This window comes from Homarus americanus, unplaced genomic scaffold (genome assembly GCF_018991925.1).
Source record: "Homarus americanus isolate GMGI-L3 unplaced genomic scaffold, GMGI_Hamer_2.0 scaffold32929, whole genome shotgun sequence".
Lineage (NCBI taxonomy): Eukaryota > Metazoa > Arthropoda > Malacostraca > Decapoda > Nephropidae > Homarus > Homarus americanus.
Window position 1 is genome coordinate 3422449 of NW_024737097.1, and position 19341 is coordinate 3441789.

Sequence of the window (19341 nt, forward strand, 5' to 3'; positions counted from 1 at the left end):
ACTAAACTGCCTCCCGAGATTAGGAATGCCATGCAGATGCTGCAGCTACTTCACTCCTGAGCAAGTTGCTCCAAGTATATAAAGGATTCATTCGTTCGCGGAGTACTACTTTCTCCTCCTCTAAGTGCAGCTCCTTCTTCCTGTCAACTATTAGATGAGGTGGAATCAAAGGCATTTCGTCAAATTAACTCTCCTCCTTTAGGCAGCAATCTCTTCCCTTTCTCTTGCTACAATGTTTGCTTCACTCTCTCTCTTTTGAGGTACTTTGTGGGCAGCCAGTGGATTTGGCATCCTGTGAACCGCCAGCAAGGCCCGTGGGTTCTAACACGTCTTACCCACGATACTTCCATTTCTCTGTGGATGTCGGTCTGAGAATAACCCGTTATAGCACCTCCTTTCCTCACACAGCCAAACTGTGGAATGCTCCACCCTTCTTCTGTGTTTCATGCTCTTACAATCTGTCTCACTTTAAAAAAGCTGGTTTTCATCTTCGTGGTGTAAATTCAGCCTGATATATTTTTTATATCCATTTCTTTCCGTTCTTTTTTTTAAAAAAAAAGTGAGGTGATCTCTGTAGCCTGGTAACGAGGGATTTAAGAGGCAGGCATTCCCCAACATCAGTGGATGCGGACACCAGCCGAGTAGCTCTGAGAACCATAATTGAGCCGGCTAGTAGGGGGCCAGGAGGAGGACTTTCCCCTTGAAGCTGCGAAGCTTGTGGCAGACTCGTAGCAGGACTTTGGAGCAAGGGGTGGGAACAGGTAGATAGAGGTTCACCTGTTTCAGTTTTCCGTGAAGGCGTCTGGGCCCCCGTGTGATGTCGGGTGTTGGCGTCAACCGACTCATGCATGCTGGAAGCTGAGCGGATGTCGGAGAGGCAAAGAGGTCCACCTCTAGCTGACCCCACCGCTCTATCAGTGACTGAAACACACTCTGGCGTAGTGTCCAATCTACTGACGTCCCCTTGAAGATGTAGAGAGCGTCGGCATAGCCGTTGTCGATCTCCTGGATATGGCGAGCTGACAGGTGGATACTCCGCTGGTGTGCCTCCTTGAAGATCTGCTCCGAGAGTGACAGCAATTGGGCTGAGCGGGTCGTGCCCTGCCTGTTGAGGCAGAAAACGGCTGCTGTGCTGTCCATTTTGAAGCAGATGGCCTCGCCCTGGGTCGTCTGGTTGTCCTCCAGGAATCTCCACATCACTTACAGGTCTTATACGTTGATGTGAGCAGCCCTCCACTCGTCTGTCCAGCCCTCGAACTGCTGGTGACCCTTAGAAGACTGGTACCCCCAGTTTACGTGTGAGGCATCCGACGCTACAAAGAGGGTGGGAGCTGGTGGGACCCAGAGTGTCCACCAGCGCAGGGCGTCGCGGGACAGCCAGGGGAGTAGAAGGGCGGACAAGTGAGGGGGCATGGGACGTGCAAGATCCCTGGGTTCGACCGGGATGGCAGTGTTGACCTTCCTGGTCAGGCGGTGGAGAAGCAGACGACCCAGGGGCACCACCTGTGACGCGTATTTAAGAGAGACTTCCCACTGGCGGCGAGTGAAGCTGGCCGACATTGAGGCGACAAAGAGGCGCCTGAGTATCGGTCGTGCATTGTCTGAGGAGAAGCAGAGGGAAGCCGTGGAAGTGTCCCTCTCCATCCTCAGTCACACCAGTTGTTGTGATGGTGAGAGGGAAGACTTCGGGTGGCTAATGTTACCCTGGTGCTTGATTCACCTTCTTCCTTGGACGCAGCCGAGATCAGCCATTCGTCCAGGTACGCCAAGGCCGTCACAATTCTGGTGAAGACTCGGAGCTAGGAAGAGACCGAAGGGGAGCTGGGTAAATTGAAACACGTCCCTCTCCACTTGGAAGGCCAGAAACTTCCTGAACCTCCTGTGGATTGGAACGTACCAGTAGGCGTTTTCCAAGTCAATGGAAGATAGCCAGGCCCCCTGTTTGACATGGAGGCGAACCTGAGCTACCCACACCATTCGAAAATGGTGCGGCTTGATAAAGCGGTTCAGGCGGCTGAGGTCCACTACCAATCTCTCCCTGTTCGAGTCCTTCTTGGGGACAGTGGATAACCGGGACAGGAAGACGCGTCCTTCTGTCCTCTCCACTACCCCCTTTTGCAGCATGGACTGGACGTGCTCCTTTATGCAGTCGTTCACTTTGGTCCACTTGCTGGGTGTCCGGAGTGGAGGAGGGCGGACCCATGTCCAGGTGAGGCCTTGCCTGACGACCCTCGACGCCCAGCCGCCGGAGGGCCAGGAGTCGCCCCAACCAGAAAGGAGGCTCCTCTCCGAGTGGTCAGCAACAGGAGAACTGCTGTTGCTGACCTTTCGCTGCCCTGCGGGAGTAACCACCCCTAGAGTGACCACCTTCACGGCGAGGTTGCTGAGGCTCCTGTGGACCCTGCTCCTGGCGGGCTCGAAAGGGCTGTTCTTGGATGTTTTGGCGGGGGTTGCGGTGGGAGGCCTAAGAGCGTCCCTGGTTGTTGGAGTGCCTGGGGACCTGTCTCTGTCGTTGCTGTCGCTGCTACTTAGGGTGCCTGGTCTGGACTGGGGGGGGGCAGCGACCGTGATGAAGGTCGGCTACGCAGCCAAGCATTCCCGCAGGACCTCTCTGGGATCAGTGATAGTGCAAAGGGTGCCAGCCGTAACAGGCCTTGCCGCACTTCCGCATCCCGGTGTCTTAAGACCTCCGAATGGAGGTTTAGCCGGGCCCCTACCGCCTTATCCAGCTGAGGGAGAAGGTTGATGGCCGAGGCGGAGGTGAGTCCGGAAGCAAAGGTAGATAGGGCCTCGTAGACGTCGGATGCCGAGTCTGGTTGGAAGGAGTTAGGGTTGTCGGCCAGTGCCTTCAACCAGGTGCCGAGTTGGGCCAGTCCTGTCGTAATGGAGAAAGCGAGGGCCACTTTTTGCCTCTCCATGGCGTCCTTGGTCAGGGTGACCTGGGCTACATGAGAGGCCTGCCATGGGAGAGAGGACTGGGTTAATTTCGGAGCCCACGGGAACCCCATCAACTCGTCCGGCACCCCGTCATCCTGGGGGGATAAAACTACAGGGGCCGGTGAGGGGGAGGTGATGGGGGAGCTGTTCCTTCCAGCCACCGCCATCCAGATCGACTGTAGGTTCAGGCCCACCTTCTCCCATGGAAAGAGGGCATGGCCACTCGGGAAGGACCTGCAGTGGACAGCACGGAACAGGAGGCCAGAGAGTCGAATGCGTCCAGGGCCACAATCGGGGACATTCTTGGCAGGGTTGGGACCATCTCCGTTCTCGACAGGCGGAGCTGCTGGAACTCGAAGTACTCCGAGCCTAAGTCGTCCGCCCATCGTCGGACTTCTAGGTCAGACCGGGGAGAGAAAACTAGGTCCTCCCCCACTTTACTCTCGAAAAAGTAGCCTATTTCCCCTGGTGCCAGTGCCAGTGCTGAGCCCACTTGTACGCCCCCTGGCTGATATAGTCATCAGGTGTCTTAAAAGAGAGGGAAACACCTATCGGAGCGAGGGAGGTCCCCTCTCCTGACGAAGGCCTGGTCCTTGTAGGGGCTGGTGAGGTTGCTGAGACTGACTGCTGGTCTGAGTTGGAGTAGTCAGACAGCCCCTGTGAGGACCCGACCCTCCTTGGCTCATAACCGAACTCTGATAACACCGAGGGGTCCGTGGACGGGGAGCGAGGACGGGATCTCCGTGCCACAGGATGTTGGGTGGATGAGGCCTGGGCCTGCTGCTGTTGCTGCTGCGCCCGGGACCAGGAAGACAGAGCCTCCAACATCTCCAGTGGCAGAGCTTGGAGGGGGGTGCACTGCCTGGGGAGGACCAGCGTCTTCAGCTGCGACGTCTGGGGCTGGCCTAGACGGAGCGATGGAGAAGGTAGAGGGGTCGTCTTCCTGACAGCGCCGTGGAAGGTCGCCTGGCCCGTGTGGGGGGAGGATCCACCCTAGCCGAGCCACCTGGCGCGTGCTGGTGAAGGTGGAGATCCAAAGGGGGTGAGAACCGCCTCTCCAAAGACACTCTGGGCTGTAGGGATAACCCTGGCGGAGTCACAGGGTTTGAGGACCGCCACTTCCTCCTTGCGAGCCCACTTCTTCTTGTGGCTGCAGTCCTCAGGCGATCTGGGGCAGGTGGTGCTTATGGTAGGAGGACTTAGCGGTACTCCCAGAGCAGTGACGGTGCCAACTGTAGGAGGAGTGAGCACTCGACTCCCGGAAGGGCGTGGGGGAGCGCTGCGGAGAGCCCGAAGCCCCAGGACAGGGAGAGATGGACTCCGCAGTGGCTGACTGGGAAGCCAGAGGGAGGGACCTCGGCCTGGGATCCTCGGTCCACAACCGGGAACAGAGATTCTGCTCCCTCCAGGAGAGGGGGGTGCCCCGGTGTCTGGCAGAACTGGATGCTGCTGCCCAGAGGTGCCGACGCTGCTGCCAGAAGATGTGGGAGGAGTCCACATCGGCATCGTGAAGGGGCACCACCATCCACTCATAGCACACCATACAGTGACTCGGGTCGAACCTGTTGGCGTCCATGCATGGGCTATTTTGTCGGAACCAGATCGAACACCAAGGGGCCGAGCAAGGCACCCTCTGGGTCTGGGGAGAGGGCGATGGCGAGCAAATCTGGCGAAGAAGAGAGGCCGGCGAACCAGCGTGTAAAAAGAACACGAAAAGGGAGAGACGGGGAGGAGGAAGGAGGAGGGAGAGGGGGATAGAACCCCCCCCCCCCTTTCTCGCACACCTGCCTCACCCGAACCCAACCGAAATGAGTGGCTGTCACCTGTCCGAGAACAATATGTGAGCAAAAAAGTTCGACAATGCAACGGAATACAGACTCAGCGTGTGGTTGGGGCGATGGGAAAACAAACAGGAGAAATAACACAAAGGAGCAGGGAGGAAGGCGGGACTACAGACGCCTCTTCATGCCACAAAACCCGAGCCAGCCAACGAAACCGAGTAACAACTCGGCACTTGGGCATGGACGAGAGAAAACACAAACAGAGGGAGAGGGAGAATGAAAATGTAGAGTAGGAAAACTGAAGCCTATTCAAGCAACAACCCCGAGACAGACAACGACACAGATAACAGACACTGCGGGTGGTCATGGCGAGGAAAAAAGAAAATAAACACAATTATGTAAAGGGAAAGGGGAGGAAGCCCAAAGGTGCACGTCCAAAAAAGGTTGAAGAGGAAGAAGGGGCACAAGTTCGGAAACCATAACACATGGCTACAAGGCACAGGAAGGAGAGAAGGTGACAGCAGCCCACACACGAGGAGGGCCACCCACAGGGGGAAAAGCAACCAACGAAGGAGCTCCGTTAGCATGAAGCACCACACGTATAGAAAAAAGGGGGGAAGAGGGGCCTCAGCACGTAAACAGGAAGAAACAGAAAGCCTGAAAATGGTCGAAGCCAGAAGGGCACCGACACAAGCCACCAACCCAAACCTAGAAAATCAACTCTCCCCCCACCTTATTAACTAAGAAAGAAGACATTCTGGTCTCCTGCAGACTTAAAAAAGCACAGAGGATGTGGAAAGATATCAGACATAATGCGAGATGAAGCTGAACCAGGAAAAGAGTCTGGCGCGTCTAACTACTGCAGGAGGGGAGAAAAGAATGACACCTGATTCAAAACTCAGGTACACCGTAGTACGGCGCAGGCAGTAGGAGCTCTTCTGTGCAGATACCCATTCTCTCAAGTTTCCCGTTTTCTTCAACTGCTAGTAACAGCCTAGACTAGTCTAGATGTGTTAAAATTTGGCCCTGTCACCTCCTAGGTTCCCACCTAGGTGATATCTTATGAGGTCTAATAGCAAGTGCACTAGCAAGCTCATCTCACTAAAATTGGAGTCTGTGGGGTGGATAAGGACGAGGATTGTTCACTTTTGTATATAATTATGAGACTTTGGCCACATATTCTATTTGGGTTAGTAAAGATTATCTAAAACTGTATAGTACTGAACAGCATCCCCTGGTTGCCTAGTGGCTGACTGAGATAGCGCCTCCTGAACTGTTCTTCCAACTGCAACAGCTCCCTTATTTTGTTCCAAACTTACTGAAATTTGGATATGTTCTGTATCTTGACCTAACAAAAAAATTATTAAATATAATTTTTGTCAGACCAATGTGTATTTGTTTGTTTATTTGTTTGTTTCCTGAACTGAATTTTTAATCCCATATTTATGGTCTTTATTTCAAAATACAGTAATAGATATGCCCCTCTATCTGCTTGAGTAATTTTCAAAGTAGCAAAGACAGATGTACAGGGAGTTTTGGTTGACTGTTTTAATTTATGCATTGGAGGAACTATGGCTACTACGTGTTTACTTGGTGAGGCCCATCCCCTGGAAAGTCCCACCACAAGCAACAAGAATGAAAATCTCATAAACTATTCACTGTGCATCTTCTGCCAGAATTCCAAAAGTTCAGCCAGATTGGAGGTTTACCAAGCTCCCTGAAACTAACTTCCCTTGATGAATAAGATGGCATCAGCAAACTAGCAAACCACTAGCAAACCATAAAGCAAAGTGTCACAAGGTATGCAGAGACATCTATAACCAAACAAAGTTAATCCGTCTCAAAAAACGGCAGGCTGAAGACTCCATAAGTGATGTAACACCAGAAGGTGTGGCAAAGCTAATCAGACATTCTCATGAATCAGTGGATGAATCTGCAAAATGCTTCTTTTGTGATGGATATGGAAAACCTGGAGAACTGCACCAGGCAAATACTTATGGGCTGTACTGGAGAGTCAGGTCACCTGCACTTTGTGTGGGTGGCACCAAGTTGCTTGCAAAATTAAGTGCTGGTGATGTAATAGCAATAGAAATGAAATATCACTTGAAGTGCTTTATATCATTATATAACCGGGCCAAAGATATAAACTCTCAAAAATCGGCTGAAGATCAAGAAAATGACTTGCATAGTAGTGATAAGGAAAATCCCACATTAAAGCTAGCATATATAGTGAAAATATGCAGCAAGCGACAAGTCCTTCTTGGAGCTCAACAGCGAGAGAGAATTAATTCTACTCGTCTCAAGGACAAGCTCCTTGTACATATTCCAGCCCTACAAGCTCACAAAAAAGGGAGAGATGCCCTACTAGTTCGTGACACAAAAGTGGGGAAAATATTGTCTGACACCTTTGATGAAACTACTGAGAGAGATGCTATTTGTTTGGTCAATGCAGCTCAGATATTATGTAGGGATATGTATGACTATTTCCAGTGTTTTGGGGGTTCTTTTTCATCTGACTGCCAAGATAAGTCTGTTCCTGCAGTGCTTCTTGCTTTTATGCGCATGCTGTTAGAGTCAAAATATACAACAGAGTAACAACCAGTCCGATCTGAAGCTCTTACATTAGCCCAACTTATCAGGCATAAAACCTAAACGTGGTAACTCATCAACCACAACATTGCGTCACTATCGAAACCAGGAAACCATTCCCACATTATGTTGGAATGATACGTGCACATACCAGAAGCCGAGGGATAATTGACAAATTGTTTCAACATGGAATATATGTCTCTTATGACAGGGTACCTCAGCTGTCTACAGATCCGGCCAATGTTGTGTGAAGAATACAAGAAGAGCCAAGTTGTAATCCCAACCAACCTTAAAACAGGTGTATTTATCACAGGTGCAGTTGACAACAGAGATCACAATCCATCTTCATATACAGCAACTGATTCATTTCACTGCACTGGAATATCCCTATTTCAACATCCAGACTTTGATGGACAGGGAACAAAAGCATTACACCTTTGCCAGAATTCTACACACATGTACCACCAATTGTTAAACCTCCACTCAATCCACCAATGCCAACTGCAGTGCTGACCACCCTACCTGATGGACACACAATGAACACTCATGTCCAGGATGAATATGGATGGTTAGAAGAAGTTAGACGATCTTGTTTAGGAGCCTTAGATGATGGACAAAATATCTCCTGGTCCGCATGTCATGCATCTCAACAGATGACTGATGTTCCTGCTGGATGTTCAGCTGGTTTATTGACCCCGAAGAATCTTTTCACTCCTAGGCAATGATCCGTCATAGCATGGCTATTGTTTTCAATGCACTTAAATCCAGGTCAGATACCAGTCCTTACATGTGACCAGCCCCTTTATGCTATAGCCAAGAACATTGACTGGACATGGGCTGACTCATATGGTGAGGATAAATTAGTTACAATGCCTGGAGGATTACATAATGAGATGGCGGCCTGAAGGCAGCAGGGATTTGAATGGATGGGGGTGGATGGACAGATGTACTATCGTGCACAAAAGTCGTGTCCACTACCCAGCCACAGTGAGGTTTCGAATAGCCTTGAGTCTGAAGTTTCAAAACAGCTGGGGGAAATGCTATGGACGGTCAACAGATGTCGCCCACTGTAGTGTGTGTGTGTGTGGGGAGGGGGGGGGGATGCAGGAGGTGGGGGCTGGATAAGAGGCAGGTTTGTTTATTATTTATACCACCATAATTTCAAGCTGCCTACTTAACTACATTTTGTCTTACATTTGTTTCTTTATGGTTACGAATTCATGGAACAGGTGCAGTGCCCTGGGTGCTTATTGCCGCTCATGTCATAATGATACTTTAAAGAATGGAATATATTAAGGATAAAAGTGAAATATGCAAGGATCAGGATGAAGGGCCTTGGTGAGCTAGTTTTACTCAGCGACCACGTCACAATTTTGTTGTTAGTCCGACAAAAAGATTATGGTATTATTTAATTATATTCCACCCATCCTTTGCTTAATAAATATTTGTGATAATATGCAATATTATATAATTATATACTTATGTTAAAAAGAGTGGAGTGAAAAAGTTATCAGTATTGTATAATAGTATTCAGACTTAATCTAGGTGACTGTCCCAATTCTTCCAAGTTCCATATATTTTGGAGTGTGCTCAGTTACCGTTAATATTGTGTGCTGAACATCATGAGCATGTCAATGATGGTAGCAATTGTAACTATATAATTATATCGTGTTATAAGACAACACATTCCACGACGTGTAATACAGATCATTGTATACCACACAATACATAATTTGTGGCTGTTAACTTACTTTGTTATGAATTTTCATGTGATATAGTTTAAGACATCATTTAGGACATAGATTTAAGATAACACTGTAGGTGAGTTAATATATATTAATTGTATTTACAAACAATACTAAAATCCAAACAATACACCAATACACCTTAGTATTTGGTCCAGCCACCCATTGCATTCAGGACTTCATCAAGGCGATTAGGGATGGAGTCGACCAGCTTCAGGCACACCCCTGGTCGTCGACGTATACTCTCCCACACGTCGTAAGCTTTGGCCTCTATTGCTGCACAGGTTCGCTGCTCCCCAATATCCTAATCACGTTTCATCATGGCCCAAATATGTTCAATCGGATTAATATCACATCCTAGTGTTGGCCAGTTGATGACCTCAATTTCAGGGTGATCCTGGAGGTAGTCCTTCACTATGTTGCTGGTATGAATGGGACTGTTGTCATGAACCAGCCTGATAGTGTGGGGGGCTGGAACTGCCATAGCCCGGACTGCAAGAATTAGCACTTGCTCCAGGATGTCTACATACTGCTCACCAGTGAAACGACCATTGATCTTGACCAGTTCACCTGGCCCATGTGCCCACATCCACCCCCAGAATGACACTGACACCCAACCACTCACTGCGTGATGTTGAATGTGTTTCTCATGGTAGCGTGTGTTGGGGGGCCGCCAGCACTGCCTTGCTTCGGCTCCCACTGACCTGAACACCGTTTCATCGGTAAATATAATGGTTCTCCAGTATTCTTCTCTATGTGGAAGGTGTTCCAATGCAAAGCCGAGTCGACACTCCTTGTGAGTAGGTGTTAGCCACCCTTTGCGAGCTGGAATATGGCAGTCGATCCCGGCTTCATGAAGTCGGCGTCTCGTCGTCATGTGATGGCAGTTGAGGCCCAGATTTCTTGTATGCTCCACTGATGTTCGCATTGGATATGCCGTTACAGCTGCCACGATCATGGCGTCCATCCTTGCCGACGTTACTCGTGGCCTCCCGCTCCTCCCCACTTCGACAGCATTGTTCGGCACAGTTGCCCCGGCTCTCCACATTCCGATGATTTGGCCTCGCTCAGCAATCACTGCCGACGAATTTGCTCGTCCTGCAGGCATATCTTAAATGGCAGAGTAATATTATGTTGTGGTAACTGATGCAGGCTTTTATATACTAGAGTAAATTAATGGTATTAGTAACACCTAGGTTAAGTATTATTACTCTGACATAACGTTTTGGTAAATCTTTTTGGATCTACTGCCCAAGAAACCCTTCCTATTTCATGTATTCATAGTGAACTGCAAGTGGATCCTCCCCACCCCCACCCCCAAACCTCCACCACCACCCCTGCGACTGTAGAGTGAACATTCGCCGATAATCATCATCATCATCAAGATTTAGTTTAACCAGACCACTGACACCCATTTGAGTCTCTCCTAGGGCTGGCCAGAGGGATTAGTTAACATATATTTGTGTATCTATAATTTAGTGTTATATTGTTTGGAGGAGATTACAGGATTTCAAAATGGTCAAAACTGAACTTAGGGAAAATTTTAGGGTATCTGCTAAAATATCTTACATTGTAGGGTTAGTGAAGCACATTGATCGATACCTATTATAAATAGGGCATTCAATGAGAATATGTTGGACTGTTATTTGTGTTCGGCAGTTGGAGCATATAGGTGGGGCTCCATTAGGTGAAGACATGAGATGGCCATGCGTCAATCGCGTATGCCCAATTCTTAGACGATTCAGAATAGTTTCGTGATGTCGAGAGGATTGTTTTGATGGTGATCAAGGATAAACTGATGATTTGATCATTTTTAGCTTATGACTTGTTGGTTCATTTTCCCAGGACTTTTGCCAACCGAAAAATGCTTATGTGTATAGAAGATTTTCAATTCATTATCACATATTCTTTCATCTCTACAAATATCTGCTGTCACTCACGGGACACCCTGTAATAGTATAAGGACGACATGGGCTATGCTGACAAATTAATGTGACTTACCTGTTGGTGACGACGATGGTAGGAATGAGACCTCGGCATGTTTCAGTGTTTGATATCACCTCCTTCCCCTGGTGTGGGTGGCGCCAACCTTGGTAACAACTTGTGTATTCTCCGTGACTACAAGTAATGGTAGTCACGGAGAATTAATTACTGGTGTGCCATTCATTCGCACCGTCGTAGCCATGAACAGCAGAGGTATGGTCGTTGTAATGCTTTTATTTACCCATTACACATCTCTCACCAAGCTTAATAATATTAACTATCTTCATGACATTCATATTGTTATCAGTGATTGCGGAATTCACGATGTTTTGCTCCACCTACACACAGGCTGTTACTAGACTAACCCCCACCTCCTCTAATCCGCCCCCCCCCCCACACACTACAGTGGGTGACATCAGTTGGCCGACCACAGCATTTCTCCCAGCCGGTTCAAAACTTCAGACTCAAGGCTATTAGAATCCTCACTGTGGCTGGGTAGTGGACACGATTTTTACGCACTATAGTACTTACTGAAGTCCAGGTTGCCATTATCAGGTAAAGCAGACTCATATCTCTCATCAGCTCCTCTAAGGCGTACGAAGTACACACACCATTTTTTATTTTTTCCAGGTTAAGGCGGGGAAAGGATGGAAGGCATGTTGGGGCTCAAGGCACAGCCAGACATGAGGGATAGAGAAGTCACGACAGATAGTCGTGGGGGGAGAGGTTAGAAAAGAAGTTTAATGGGTTAAAAGAGGGGGCGACAATCCCTTGTTTTATATATTACAGAGTTTGAGGGCTAACTAAGCTAACCTAGCCAGGGATGAGGTTGCACAATGGTTACTTTGGTAGACAATGACTAGTTTGATTTTACAATTATATGTTTATTAAAATCTTAAACTGTATTACGTTATGGACTCACTAGATTGTGACTTGTTAAATTTTATCTTATATCAACTAAGTTTGAATATAAGGTGGATCACTGTGGCGGACATAGATGGGTTGGGTTGTTGTAGTGCAGGCAATCCAGGGCCACCAGGCGTGAGGTTACCCTCCGTTGGTGTCTTCCCCCTTAGGTGGTCTGGGCTGTGAGGGTCGTCCAGGAGCTTGTCCCAAACCTACTTCCCTAGGCGGTGGAACCTGACGCTGAGCTGAGATGGTTTCCCTGACTTCTGGTAGGGTGGCACTTGGTCATCGGCTGACCTCAGACACTCTGTCTTAGAATCTCTGTAGTTGTAGCGGTCTTCCCGAGCGTGACGAGTGGTATATGTGGTACTCCAACACAGGCCTCACCAGCGCCTTGTACAGGTGGACTTGTATCTTCTCAGGCATCAGTTTTAAACGTTTTAATTTGGCGGCGGCGACTTGGCTTCTTTAAGTCTGTCCTTCACATGGGAAATGATGCCCGTCCAAGAGATGATGAGGCCGAGCAACCTGCCTTGTTTAGAGTACTTAATCTCTTCGTCGTCGATCATCAAAAGCGCCGGCTTGATTTGGCTATGGGTGACCTCTGAATTTCGTTTGTTTGTTTTTACTTTCCATTTATTTTCATACTCCGAGATACCCTCTATTGCCCGAGCAGTGAGTCGTGCCATCCTTGCCGTGGACCTTCCTGGGCAGGTGACGATCTGTGGTACATCGTCGGCATACATGACGTACTTGCTGTCGACGATTGGGGGTGGCAAGTCAGCCGTGTAAAGCGTGTAGAGGGTAATTATCTTCTGAAGGCTATGTTTTGGATTGCTTGTATTTTGAGTTTTTTTGATATAGTGTTAAGTGGAATTGGGGGATATTCCAGGTGTGGTCTGACTAGTGTTTTGTAAAGGTGTAGTTGTATATTTGTGTTTAATTTGCGGATCTTCTGAGTTTATTGGTTGGACCTTGGCTTTGCAATTCTTTCCGTGATGGTAGTATGCCGTTCCTTGTGATTTTGAGGCGAGGATTTTCCCATTTTCTGCGTATGGAATGTTTTGATTGTTGACCATGATTGGGTAAGGTCTAGTTTTAGCTATATGAATTATCTTCAGTTTTTGTGTGTTAGTTTAATTTTCCATTTCCTTTCGTAATTGTTTATGGTTTCTATTTCTAGCTAGTTCTCAGTTGCCTCATTTGTTTTGATTTCCTAGGTATTGTATATTTGTGTTACGTCGTCTGTGTATGCACAGGTTTCTTGGTTTGGGCATGTCCGCTGTATATATGGTGTATAGTGTTGGTGATGTTGCTGCCTTGGGTACTCCACTGTAGAGGTAAAGTTTTGACCTGTGTAGTTGTCGATGATGGGTTTCCTTGTCTGTTGTCAGAAATTGCATAGGAGAGCCGTGATGTTGGGTGGCATGTTGAGTTGAATGACCTTGTGTTTGAGCCCTTCATGCCGTACTTTGTCGAAGAGCTTTTCTGACATCTCTGAGTACTATGTTACATTGGTTTCTGTTGCTGGCTGCATTTGCGATGGCTTCATATATTAAGGCTATTGCGGTGTAGGTGCCTCGGTTTTTCCTGAAGCCGTGTTGTCTATGGTTGTATTTGTCTTCGTACTCTAGGTGGTTTCTTAATCTCTGGTTTATTATTTTTTCAAGGATTTTGCCAGGTGTTTCGAGGAGTGAAATGGTTTGTAGTTTTCTGCCTGTGGGTTCTTTCCTTGCTTTGGAATGAGTCTTATTTTGCCTTTTAAATTTGGATGGGAAGAATCCGCTTGCTATTGATGCATTGAGATGTCTGCAAGCTGTTTGATCATTGGTGGTGGTATGTTTTGCAGCACGGTTTTGTTTATTTGACTTATTCCTGGCGATTTATTCTTAGAAGCTGTAGTATTTTTGTGATGTCATGTGTAGATATTGGACAATTGAGTGGATTGTTATTATCTAACGTGTTGAGGTTGATTGTTCTGGATTGTTGCCATTTGTCTGTGTTTTGGTTCAAGTGTGTTTTCAACCAAGTGTTCTGTTTCTCTGCAGAAGTCTCGGTTGTCCTCATCGTGTGATTTGGTAGATGCTGCTCCAGAATGTTCTGAATATTGGTTCCTTGAGTTTTAGGTTCTGTAATCTTCTTGCCACTGTTGTCTATAGGTAGCTGCTCTCCTCTGGAGTTGGTTCCCATCAGATTTTTTATTTTAATTCAAAGGCTTTTGGGCTTCTGTAGTCTGCCTGTGTTGGCTATTAGCTGGTTCCATTTCTCGTCGTGTTTTACTTTGCATCTCTCCAGTAGTTCTTCTTTAAGGTTTTCTATATAATGCAGTGATGTGGGCTCCAGTCATATGTTTTTATAAATTCATGCAGGTTGGTGAACCTGGTTTGGATGATTTTTTCTTCGTTTGTTAGTTGTGCATGTGGTAGTGTGCGATATATTTGTTCTTGGGATGTTATTTTTCATGTCTATTGTGATTTTCGAATACCAGGTTTCTAAGGCAGTATCGATCTTGTTGGTGTTTTTGTTGTGTTGTTGTGTTGTTGTTGAGATTGTCGGACCTGCACACATGGAAGGATACTGCAGGTTGCAAGTGTGAGCGGACCCCCGATCAGTGGACGCTTACCACACCCCACTCTTGGACGTGGTCAGTTTCGGAGTGGCGCGCCCCCCGAACTGGGGTCCGCACTTGCTGGGAGAGGATACTTTCTAAGCAATCTGGGTGGTGGGTATCGTGTGATGACCCGGAGAAGGTGGTGAATGTGGTTTGTTTGGGCCTTTCGGGTTAGAGTGGCCGCTGGTGTTGTGTTTGCTTCTTGGAAGTTTGAGTTCTGTTTCGGAACTTTGTGTGACTTCGCAGTCGAGGAGATAGTGTTCAAGTGGGTTGGCTGCTAGCTCTGACGGTAAGTGCATTCCATGACGTCATTCGATCATCTGCCAGGAGCACTTGTATTCTAGTCGTAGTCGATGAAGGCTGACTTGGGTTTGTCTTGGTGTTTTTTTGTCCGCGAAAGATGGTCTCTTTGTAGCCGCCAGGTACCATTTGGCTGATTGGGAACCAGCGTTGAATGCGTGAAGGAAGCTCTTTTGGATGTGGCGCTTGGTAGTCCTTCTGAGGTGATTCTTGATCTGTTAGTTGTGCATGTGGTAGTGTGCGATATGTTGTTTTTGGAATGTTATTTTTCATGGCTATTGTGATTTTCGAATACCAGGTTTCTAAGGCAGTATCGATCTCGTTGGTGTTTTTGTTGATGATGATGATGATGATGATGATAATGGAGATAAAATGGCAATGGCTTGCCATGGGAAGGGAGAGAAGAGGTAAGGTAGAAGGAAAGTTATGAAACGGGAAGTAAAGTACTAGAGAATAAGAGCAGGTGGGCTATCCACCTAGCAGAGACGATTTGATTGGCTGTGGTGAAGGCCGCACTAAGAGGTCGCCCGGACCTCGAGGAACAGGGGGGAGGGGCTAAGCTAGCTAGCAGGGGGTGTTTGTTTGTGTTAGTTGAGAGTCTACTAGGTCCTTAACTAGTAGAAAACTCTCATCTTTATCTTATTGGCGTCAAGAAGTTTTTTATGCTGTGTATATAATTGTGTAAGTTGGAGAGGTCTGCTAGGTCCTTGTGTAACTAGTAGAATACTCTCATCTTTTGATTACTGTTTAGTGTACAATAGTTCTGGCTCTTGTGGGTTATGGAGAAGGCTTTTTGGCCACCAGTTGTGTGATCTTCTGGGTCCTCTGTTTTTAGTCGATTATATATTTCGTCTTCCATTACTTAGTTTGTGCCATACTGCCTGTGCTTGGTGTATGTTCTTATGTTCAGTGGTAAATAAATTTTCGTGAAGCTCTTTAATTTTGTTTGTGTATGGGGACGTTGTTTGGAGGCTCTGCGGATGGCTTTGTTCTGTGTTGCCTGGAGTTTTAATTGGTTGGTAAGGCTGATAGTGTTTAATGGTATTTGGTATTCAAGATGGGGGCAAGTGCGCGTTTAAGTACGTGAAGTTGTATTTTCTCTTCCATTTTGCCGGATGTTCTTAATTGGTAAGCTGTATTTGGGTAGTCTATTGCGCTCTGTTGTGTTTATTTATTCCGATTCTTGTTATTGTTAGCCTCAGTATTTTCCTTTCGTTTGAGTATTGTATTTCTTCGTTACTGTGATTGGTGTTGGGTTTATCCTTGAAATGTGTATGATTTTTAGTTTCTGTGTATTGGTTTTTTTTTCCATTTCTTCTCGTAATTATTTATTTGTATTATGGCGCGAGCTGTTTTTAATGCCATCATCTGTTTGGCCTTGCCTGGATGGCGGATGATCTGGGTGACATCATCAGCATATGCTATGTATTCACCGTGAATTGGTGGCGGCATGTCTGAAGTGTAAATTGTGTAAAGAGTTGGGGATAAATTACGTCCTTGTGGTACTCACTATAAAGTCTGAAGCTTGGGCCTTTGTGATTGCCTATTATAATGTGTGCTTCTCTATTGTCTAGAGAATTACACAGTAGAAGTGAAGTTGTAGGAGTTCTTGATTGGTTATTTATATTTAAGTCCCAAGTGCCAGACCTTATCAAACGCTTTTTGCCAGGTACCTTAAAACTATGTTGCACTGTTCTTTATTATGCATTGCGTTTGCAATACTTTTCGTATATAAGGGCTATGGCTGTGTTTGTTCCTCTGTTTCCTGAATCCGTGTTGTCTAGGGTTGTATTTGTATTCCAGTTCAGGGTGTGTTCTTAATCGTTGGTTAGTATTTTTCCAAAATTTTTCCAGTGTTTCTAAGAGATTGGTCTGTAGTTTTCTACTGCTGTGGGGCGTTCGGTTTTGGTATCAGTCTGATAATTGCTGTTTAATTTCTTTGGTAGACTCAAAACTCTTAAAAATATTGATTTATACGTGATTGGTTTTGTTTATTAGAGACATTGTCATCATTGGTCTGTAGTTTCTACTGCTGTAGGGGGCGTTTCGGTTTTGGTATCAGTCCTGATAATTGCTGTTTTGAATTTCTTTGGGTAGTGGCCTGAAGCTATGGATGCATTGAATATATTTCTTAGTAGAAGTACCATGTTGCTTGGTAATTGCTGTAAAATAGGTTTATTTATTTTACTGACTCCAAAACCTTGCTCTTAAAAAGCTATTGATTGTTCTTACTCTTTCGTCCCACCGTGATTGGTTTTGTTTATTAGAGACATGTCATCCAGTGTATTCAGGTCGATCGTGGGACTCGGTTGCCAAATATGGGTTATTTGCGACATATGGTTGGATACTTCCCTCTCTGTGGTCATGCTCATTCACTATTCGTCGTGATTGGACCAGCCTGTCTCTTACCGTTGACGACCAGACGCAAAATCACCCCTCACCAACAACACTTCTACACTTGGGAAGCTCGTCTCTGACAACGCCCTCTGTGCCTCCCCCACTGATCAGGGGGTGACTCCTGATCCAGAAGCAACTAGATTGGGTGCTCTGCAGGCGGTTTCCTGTAGCGGACACGTCAGCCGCGACCCCACTATTGTTTCATGCACCGAGTGGCTATTCTTCTTTATTCTTTCTTCTATTTCGCTCTGGCCTGGGGACCTGCATCCTAGAGGCGTATTGGTCCTGGGTCCTCCCTGTATAAATGTTCACCTCCCTCCCAGGAGTTTGTGAACTGAAAGGGAGAAGAGCAGAACCATCCTCTCTGCCGAGCCTTCCTGAAACCACCGTGATCGTGCGGGTCCACCCGGAGTCGCATATCCTGTATCCCCCCCTCCCCAAGTAGGTGCACTAGGAATACGCCTATAGTGACAGATTAGATACACACTAGGGAAGTAGGCTCCTTGACGGGAAGCTCTGGGAGATACACGGGAACCACCTTTCGACCATTCGACCGACAAAAGGCGGTGGGAGGTGTTGTAATTCCTGTGGTAGGTTAATACCCAGACTAGGTAGGCTACCTATCATGTGAATTCAAAAGGTGGCTGTCCCACCTTGCCCCTCTACAATGAGGGCACATAGGGTAAGGATACGCTCTCTTGATGGGGATAACCGAACCACAGAAGAGCTCACTAGCCGAACTACTCGGTGCAAACTACTAATAAAGATCACGAAGCCTTGTTACAACCAAAGGATTCATTCATCGCCCTCTGCCTGACAGAAGACGACGTTGACTCCTTACTATCGAACGACAGCGCAAAAGGAATTGAGAAGAAGCAGCGATTCGAAGTAGTAATCCCACCACAACTAAGAGCCAGGAAGACTGTAGTAGTTAAAGACTGGACAAGACTATCACAGAAGAATCGAGCGAACAATAGGTGAAACAGAAACCTGGAACAAAAGAAATCAATGGGCCAAAGTAGAGGAGGTAGTTAAACTACCTAAACTACCATCTATGCTGAAAATTAGGTTTCAGGATATAGGAATGGCACAAAAGCAATACAGGAAGGATTCTGTCTCTCCTACTACCATATAGGTAGCAATCCACTTGGGATTGAAGAGGAAGAATTTTTTCCCATCACTTGCTGGAACTGCTACAAAATATACCCTTAGCCACACGGACTGCCGAACAAAAGAAACACAAAATACTGCTCGAATGCAGAAGGGGAGGGCATACATTTCGGGAGTGCAAAAAGCAGTGTAACTCTAGGTGTCTCAACTGCCAAAGGGGACCACAGAACACTGGCAGCACGCTGTCCAACAAGGAAAGCGATTGTAAAGGAAAGGAGGGAAAATTGAAAAGGAAAGAGCACAGGAAAAAGCAAAACAGGACCTGCTCCCTTTGTAACCAAATTAACAAGGAAACAACTAAAGTCATTGAAAAGGTAGCCTCACAACCCCAGCTCAACCTATAGTGCTCAACCTGGGAAGTCAACTATCGGTTAAAATCATAGCGGCAATAATACACGCCCACCTCTTGAATATTGCCAAACCAGGATGCTTTGCTAAAGGGTAAAATGTTTGCCTAAATAACCTCCCAGATTCCCCAACGACGTCCCCTCATCAAGAAATCTTCAACCTGATCTATAAACCAGGGAAACCACCAGTCAGGCGCAAGTCACCCAATCACAAGCCACTACCGACAAACCCCCAATCAGAAGTAGCGAAGGGGAATGGAAGAAGGCGAAGAGGAGCAGGAACCCATTTCACAACATGAACCTGTTATACAACCTGAACAAGCGTTAGGTATATAGCACCCCTAAAAGAACAAAATGGGAGTGGCAGAAAACCACCACCGTCACCAAGAAAATGACTGAAAGAATCAGGACCTCGGGGAGAAATGCGGTATCAGGTTTACACCTGCTCAGCCCCAAATACTACTCTCAACCGTTGTTGTTGTTGTTGTTGAGATTGTCTGACCGTAGTCCGACCACGGGCCTTTGCCTATAGGCGGCCCGTTTGGTGGTTCGGCTGGAGCTCTATCCGTGCCTGT